This window comes from Gopherus flavomarginatus, chromosome 1 (assembly GCF_025201925.1).
Source record: "Gopherus flavomarginatus isolate rGopFla2 chromosome 1, rGopFla2.mat.asm, whole genome shotgun sequence".
Taxonomy (NCBI): domain Eukaryota; kingdom Metazoa; phylum Chordata; order Testudines; family Testudinidae; genus Gopherus; species Gopherus flavomarginatus.
Window position 1 is genome coordinate 368,093,359 of NC_066617.1, and position 8,254 is coordinate 368,101,612.

General features: G+C 49.3%; 1 pseudogene; it reads left to right on the plus strand.

The window, feature by feature from the left end:
• The first annotated feature begins 4,093 nt into the window (after window positions 1-4,093).
• LOC127030420 (olfactory receptor 51G2-like) lies at window positions 4,094-5,030 on the plus strand (annotated as a pseudogene).
• The last annotated feature ends 3,224 nt before the right edge of the window (window positions 5,031-8,254 follow it).

Below are 8,254 nucleotides of genomic sequence, written 5' to 3' on the forward strand. Positions count from 1 at the left end.
CAGGTCAGTTCATCACCTGGCTATGGCACTGGTGACTTAGAAGACAAAAACATGGACCACAACCACCTATTCCATCCTGGACCATTACATCTGAGATGATATGAGCTACTTATTTCAACTTTGTAGTGAGGTTCAGATGAGGTCTAAGCCCTGGCACAATGGGAGATGGATGTCCTGACCCGCTGGTGAGGGAGGACAGTGCAATGGGGGAAGGAGACCAAGGGAGGCAGTGACATTAACAAAGTTCTTGTGTTTCTGGAGACACAGGGGACTGGTGGGATGCTGGCCCATAAAAAGCCACATCCTTGGCTGCTCAGACTTCAGAATTCCTGTTGATGCAGTTAATAAAGAGAATGGATGTGGCTACTGTTTCCCATTAGACCTGTCACTTTCCTGGCTCTGGTTAAAAATCTACATGCCATGAAAAAAGCTGCTGAGCCATGATCAAAGCTATTCTGCAGTTGCAGTCTTGGCCCTTCCTGAGCAGTCTGGGCGCTGGATGATTCATGAGCGTGGCACTATGTGTGATTTCATAGAAAATGGATCATTTTTCTGTAAAATTTCAATTTCCACAATAGTGCCCATCTGCAGCTGCCTGGATCCCCACGAGAAATTGGGACTATTCATCTGTTTCTCCCTCGTAACATAAATGAAGGCTGCACTGGTGGAGTCTGTGGCTGCACTCTGGATATGGAAAGGTCAAAACCTCCCAACCAGTCACAGAATATTAGGGTTGGAAGGGACCTCAGGAGATCATCTAGTCCAACCCCCTGCTCAAAGCAGGACCAATCCCCACTTCCCTAAATGGCCCCCTCAAGGACTGAATTCACAACCCTGGATTTAGCAGGCCAATACTCAAACCACTGAGCTATCCCTCCCCCTCACCTGCACTAACCAATCTGCCAATGTCTGTGGGCTATTGTGACAGGCCCTTGCAGCACATCTCTAATGAGCTTCCAGGGAGCTGGTGAGGGTCCTGGAGTAGTTGGGGAGGCCCAGAGATTGTGCGTGGGTGACCCTAGCTCCCAATGGATCACTGAGATCAGGGCATAACCTTGGGGATTCCTGGGTCTCCCCTTTTCATTCTTCAGGGAAAGGGAAGGGAGCTCCCCTCTTGGAACGAGCTGAGGGAAATTTCCATGTACAGAGACTTGTGGATTCTCTGTCCTCTGGTCAGCCCCCTGGGTGTGTAATGCAGGAAAGAGGGCTGCTGCAGAGAAATCTGCTCCTATATTAATATTATTATTCTATTTTAGTTTATTTCAGCAAGATCACAGCTGTAATGGCATCATCATTACCACTCGGCCACCCTCGAAGTAGCCATGTGAGTAACAGGGATGAGAAGCCCCAATTCCAGCAAGACAGCCTGCAGCAGGGCTGATTCTGCAGTCTCATTGGGTAGAGTTGGTTTATAGCTGCTGCACACGAAGCGAAGCAGCTAAGTGTCCCTGATGGTCAAGTGACCCCTAAGGGATTTTGGGAACATGCTTCATAAAGACAGGTGCCTCTCTGTCTGAACAGATGCTGCCTGCTGCCCTGTAACCTCTCTGATGACTCCTTGTCCTTTAGGGAGAAGACCTCTGGCGTAGGTGGCTCCCCTTTTAGCAGGAATTGGGGACGTTGGCAGGTTTCACTCTCTTTAAAATGCAAAATGATGTGTAAAGGCTGCAAACTGTTTCCATTTGCTGATGTTCTGTGCAGCGGCAGAGGGCTCAGCTGGGCTGTTGGGGTGACTCAGTGATGGGGATGGAGGGCAGGTAGCAGTAGGTAGCTTGGGAACCCCTCCACTACATCTGCCCATGCTCCACGGTGAATAATTCAATCTACACAGAAATCTGACATTCATAGCGAGCTTACAGTGCTAAAACCCTGATTCCCTGAGCAATGATTTCTCAAGGAGTCCCATTTGTAGAGGCGCTGTGTGCTCTGGGCCCAATCCTGCCAGGCGCTGAGGAAGAAGAGACCCCACGGAATATCAGTGACTACTTCCCAAATTGCATCAGGTCTATTTGATGCTGGAAATTAAATCAGCAAATGCATTTTCAACAATTTTACTCTTTGACTGGATTGTAGATGCAAGAATTCAGAGCTGAGTTGTTCTGAGGGCCAACAAGCAAGTCTCATTTTATGCGAGGGTTCCGTTCCAGGGTTAGCACGTAAAGCGAAAACCACTAATGGTGAAACACTCATTGAGTTGAATGATGAGTGGAATCGCCGGCACTACAGATGCAGGTTTTATATTGTAATTTTTCTTTTTTTCCCTGTTTTTACCAACTGCACAAAGCTGAATTCGTGCATTTTAAATGAGTCTGAGATGCGACTTGCCTGTATTTCTGTTTCCTGACTGGCTGAAGGCTCCAGCACTTCTGCCCTGAAGTTACCCCTCAGAGTTACAGGGCTATGTTCAACTCTTTCCCTTCTCTGGTTTCCGATGGCCAAATGTCAGGATTCGTAGCTTCCTTTCTCATGGGGTGAAATCTCACCATTCTCCCACCCTCAGACTGGGCCCTGGGCTACCGCTCAATGTGGCTGTAGCACCGAGCACTGTGCCTGCTCAATAGGTCCAGCTGGGTTTGTACCTGTGGTTGACATGTGTGTGCTAAAGTACAGCTGTGTGAATGTTATGCCAAAACATTTCATTGTAATACAAATATTACAAACACAAATTTCATGACATGTCTGCATATTGAAAGCCAGCGGCAGAGTTGTTGGAATTGCTACAGGAAGGAGCAGTGGTAACTGTTTGCAATGGCTTTGTGCTATTAACTCTCTGTTCAGTGAACAGCTGTATTGAACTCATCCCTGCTAACTGACCAGAAGCCATTTGTAATACTTATATTTAGGGTCATGCACACAATAACTCTACAATAGCCGTGCAAGACTTTCCAAAAAGTCCTGAGAAAACAGAACCGCTGGTCTGTGTTTCAGCAAAGAGGAGAGCTGAGGTGCAGGAAAGAGCAGTGTGATAGTTTTTTATGTAATTTACCTCCATCACCTGTTAAAAAAGCATGATTGAAGTAACTAGCATACTCAGCTGGATATTAGTGCAAACCTAGTGTTTGCACTATTCACCCATTTGCGATGCCAACCCCTCCCTCATGCAGCTGAAGTAACAGTCCATGTTAACTTGTAGCTTACCAGATAACTACAATCCCTTGCATGAGGACGAGATGCGGGTCCTCTGAGGAGGAAGGGGAACCTGTAGGATGATCAAACTCTCTGGATTCAGTCAACATAGGCTGGACAAAGCACTTCAGCTTCTCTTGGAGGGATTCTTGGGGTCAGAGTTTATCACTGGGAGCATTTGGTAAGGGAAAGTTAATAGATCCCAGTTCTGATCGAATTTACACACGTAAATCTGGAGTGATGTCGTTATTGAATTCAGAACCAGACCCTGAAAATTTATCCCATCTGCTGCAAAGAGGCAGTGGCATAATTTGAACTCACATGAGCAGAGAAAAAAAAATAAGGTACATAATGAGGCAATGAAACAAATTTATGAATAACTTAAATGCAAGACAGATAAACACAATGACCATTTGCACCATGCACTTGCCATATGTGTACACACATGTCATGATACAATGGGCCACACTTTGAAGTTGAGGGCTAGAAAGGGTGTCTGTGTGAATGTCATTATTGCAAACTCACACAGTGCTCAAATACGCTGTGAAACTGATCCACTAGATATAAATGGGGCCAAGGGATTAGCTGGATTCAAAGAGGGACTGGATTTACACCACAAAATATGTCTAACTAGTGGGTGCCTGGGGGAAACTTTCCCTTGGAGCAGTTAATCTCCTAGCTCCCTGTTGCAGGGATTCCTCCATCTTCCCGTGATGCATGTGTAACTGGTTACTGAGCTAGAAGGACTGCAGGTCTGATCCAGTCTGGCAGTGCCTATCTTCTTGTTGGCACATCCTATTGGGGGTGTAAATCCAAATCGATGTTTTTTCTGATCTTCCTTGAGCTTCTGGGAATCCTAGATTTGCACTAAGAGCAGAAAGATGTCTCGTTAAATATCATCTACTTTCCTCTTCCCCTTCCTTTCAAGAAGGAAAGTTCAAAACTTCTCGGACTTGCCCAGTACGGTATGTCAGCTGTCAATGACACCAAATTCACACCTGCAGTGTTCCTTCTCACTGGGATACTTGGGCAGGAACACGTCAATCTCTGGGTCTCTGTCTTCTCCTGCTTCATGTATGCTATTTCGATAATAGGAAATTCAGTCATTCTGTTCATTATAAAAACAAATCCAATCGTCCATGAGCCCATGTACATTTTCCTTTCCATGTTGGCCATCACAGATCTTGGCTTATTGATAGCCACCATACCGACGGTACTGGGCCTATTCTTGTTTAAAATCTAGAGAGATCAGCCTTGATGCTTGTTTTCCCCAGATGTTCTTCATCCACTCTCTGCAATTCATTGAATCCTCTGTGCTCTTGTTGATGGCATTTGACTGCTTCATCGCAATCTGTAATCCACTGAGATATGCCTCCATCTTAATCCTGTCAAGAATAGCCAAGATGGGATTGGTATTTGTGCTAAGAGCAGTGGCAGTAATATTTCCACTCCTCTTTCTCCTGAAACAGTCCTAATTCTTTTGAGCCAATGTCCTCTCCCATTCCTACTGCCTGCACCAGGATGTCATGAAGCTGGTTTCTTCGGACATCACAGTCAACAACATCTATGGCTTGTTTTTTACAGTCATAACGGTGAGGTTAGACTCGCTGCTCATTTTCCTCTCTAATGCGACGATCCTCAAAGCAGTGCTGAGCATCACATCCCGAACAAAATGCCTTAGGATCCTGAACACCTGTGTCTCCCACCTCTGCGCCATCCTGCTCTTCTACATGCCAGAGTTCAGCCTGACTGTCATACACAGATTATGGAAGAGCTCTTCTCCCTTGCTTCAAATTATCTTGGACTACATCTACCTGCTGGCTCCTCCTTTAATGAATCCAGTTGCGTACAGCATGAAAAGCAACCATCTTCGTGCAAGGATAATCAGGGTGTTTGTCAAGTAAAGACTCAGTTCATCATCTGGTTCCAGAGCTGGTGACACAGGTCATGACCACGTATTCCACCTTGGACCCTTATATATGAGGAAACAAGAGCTACTGATCTCCACTCTGTCAAGAGAGGCTCATACAGGGTCAAAGACCTGATGCTTAGGGGGTCAACCCCACCCGCAGTTGAGGGAGGACAACACTCTGGGAAAAAGAGACTAAGCCAGGCAGCAGAATGTACAAAGTCAATCTGTTCATGGAGAGCCAGGGGAACGGTGTGATGTTGGCCCCTAAAGAGTCATAGCTTCGAATCTGGGGTTAAACGTCATACACCAAGGACAGTCTCTTATCATCAGTCTCTGTGTCCCAGGACAACAAGCCATTGTTCTCAGCCAATTTGGCCCATGCTTTCAAGGCCCGCTGGTTGCTAGGGAGATGGTGGAATTAGTGGACCCCTTCTGTTAATGGGCATGCCGGCAGGGTGGGATTCAGTAGTATGGAAACCGGAAATATATAAGGGACTTACCATCAATCAAACCCTAACTCCTCCCCTTCGCTGCTTAAACTCTGCCCCTTGACACCGTAAGCCCTGACCACCCGTCACTGGAAGTCACACCCATGGGGAATATTACTTCCAGGGTCAAGGAGGACACACCTCACTGCACTCTACCAATCAGGCGGGGTTCCTCCCCCATAGGCCCACCCTGAGAGGAGATTTGTCCAATCAGGGGTGTTCCTGGGCATGGCGAACCCTCCGGAAATGGTTCGTGTGACCCCTCCAAGAACTCCTCCACTGCTCTCTGCGAATCATGATGGGTTTCTGCCACACAGCACCGCCCTTGAGAGCAGATTTGACCAATCAGTGGTGTTCCAGGGCAGGGTGACCTGCCCAAAAGAGGGTCGTATCACCCCTCTAAGAACTCCCCCAGCGCCCTCTGCCAATCAGAGCTCAGCACTATCACCCCATAAGTCCCAGCAATCGGGGCAGAAGAGGCCATCTTTTACCAAGAACACGTGCTTTAGAAATCGTGGAAACATGGAGGCCTTCACCACCCTGGTGAGAACTTTGGACTTTGTGTGAGCACCGAGGGCCTTTGTACTTGTGTGGAGAAAGAGCTACGTGAGCGACAGTTCCAGCTAGGGCCCTTTGACTCAGCTGTTGGTGGATACGCCAGAACCTGAAACCCAAACTCTCGTGAGGCACCTGATGAGCATGAAGGCCTCTTGTAGTTCACCCCCCAGAGGTGGAAGACGAACGCAGCTCAGGGGAGTCAGCAGAGGACAAGGTGAACAAAACAGATATTGCTCAGGTAAATGAATGATTAAGAAGTGATGGTTGATGATGCGGTGCAATGAAATTAGGAACCAGGAAGTTGTGTAAATCTAAAAACAAGCAGTTGGGTGCTTACGCTGTTTCTTTTGTGAAAATCTCTCAACAGCTCGACAATGCCTTTCTAGAGGTCTTTGAGAACTGACATCAGTAGCCTTGTGGGAGCAGTGATGAGCTGTCAAAAAATTAACAACAGGTTCCCTCCTCCTCACCCCACGAGGGGGTCGTGCCCCCTCAGGGGTCATACCTTATCCAACACTCTGTGTTCTTGATACCTCCCAGGACCCCTGCCCTGTCCACCCCCATTCCCTCTCCCTTGACTGTCCCTTGACACCCCATCCAACTCCTCCTCTCATTCCTGATCACCACCTGGAACCCCTGCCCCATCCAACCACACCTTCTCTCTGTTCCTGCCCCCCACCACACTATCCAACCCTTGCTACAACCTGACTGCCCGCCCCGAACCCTTGCCCCCTTTCAATTGCCCTGTTCCCTGCCCTTTGACCTTCCTGACCCCTATCCACTCCCCAACAACCCACCGAACTCCCCTGCCCTCTTTCAACACCCCGTCCCTGCTCCCTGCCCCTTACGGCGCTGCTTGGAGCCATTTGGCTTCAGCCAGGTCCACATGGCCGTGACCAGAACAGGCGCTGCGGGGGCCAGAGCCTAGCCGGACGGAGCCGCTCTGCTGGGACCTGGACCAGTGCCGGTGCTGCAAGGTCAGGGCAGGAGCTGCTCAGCTGGGACCATTGCCGCGGGGCTCGGGCTAGGCTGGACTGGGCTGGAGCTACTCGGCCAGGACTGGGACCAGCACCGTGGGGCCCGAGCTGGGCCGGGGAGTCAGGGCCCAGCCTGGGCCAGAGCCACTCGAATGTGACTGTCACCACTGGCCCGGGGTCCGAGCCGAGCCAGAGCTGTTCAGCCGTGACTGGCACCACCTCTGTAGGGCCCGAGCCGGGCCAGCTCGGAGCCGCTCGGCCGGAACCGGCACCGGTGCTGTGGGACCCGAGCCGGGCCGATGCCACTGAGACCAGAGCCGGGGGTGATTGGCCAGGACTGAGCATGGGCGCTCAGCCAGGGCCAGGCCAGGGGCCAGGCCGGAGGGATACGCTCAGCCTGAGCCGGACTGGACCGTGCCATGCCTCTCTGGAGCCCTCCTCACGCCTGCCCCCAGCTTACCTGCCTGCTGCTTGTTTCAGGCTTCTCGCAAACATCTGATTCGCCGGAAGCAGGGGTGGGGGTGGAGAAGGAGGGCAGAGTGTTCAGGGGAGGAGAGGGCAGTGAGCTGGGGCCAGGGGCCGGGTGGATAGCTGCCCGAGCTTTAGTTACATTTCAAAGCTCTTTTAGAACCGGTTGTCCTGGAACAACTGGTTCTAAAAGGGTTTCTAAATTTATCAACCGGTTCCTGCAAACTGGTGGGAACTGGCTCCAGCTCACCACTATGTGGGAGTAAATATATCATGCATCAGCTGTTTTTGCTCATGTCTGAGACACAGATCTCAAGAGGAAAATCCGGAAAAGGACAAAATGGAAGAATGAACCAGCTCAGACTCCCTTATGGTAGGGGTCACGGTGTCCATTTTGACAGGCGGCTGTAAAAGGTCGTGTTAAACCAGCAATGAATAAAACTTATTTATTTAAATGTGTCAATATGAATGTGTCCCCCTTCATATTTGTGTTAGTAAAAGACGGTACCAGTAAGTCATTTCTACACAGGCAGCTCTCTTAAAGAAAATATATTACATCCCCAGGGAAGTTGGGAGCTTCGGCGGGGTGAACCTTCTTTCTCAAGTGGCCAGAAAGCATAGTAAAACTTTAAATAGAAGACAGGTAACAGTTTGGCTTTCAGAAAGGGACACTTACACTTTACACATTTCCATCCCACCATCAGCTTCAGCCTGGACCATTCCAC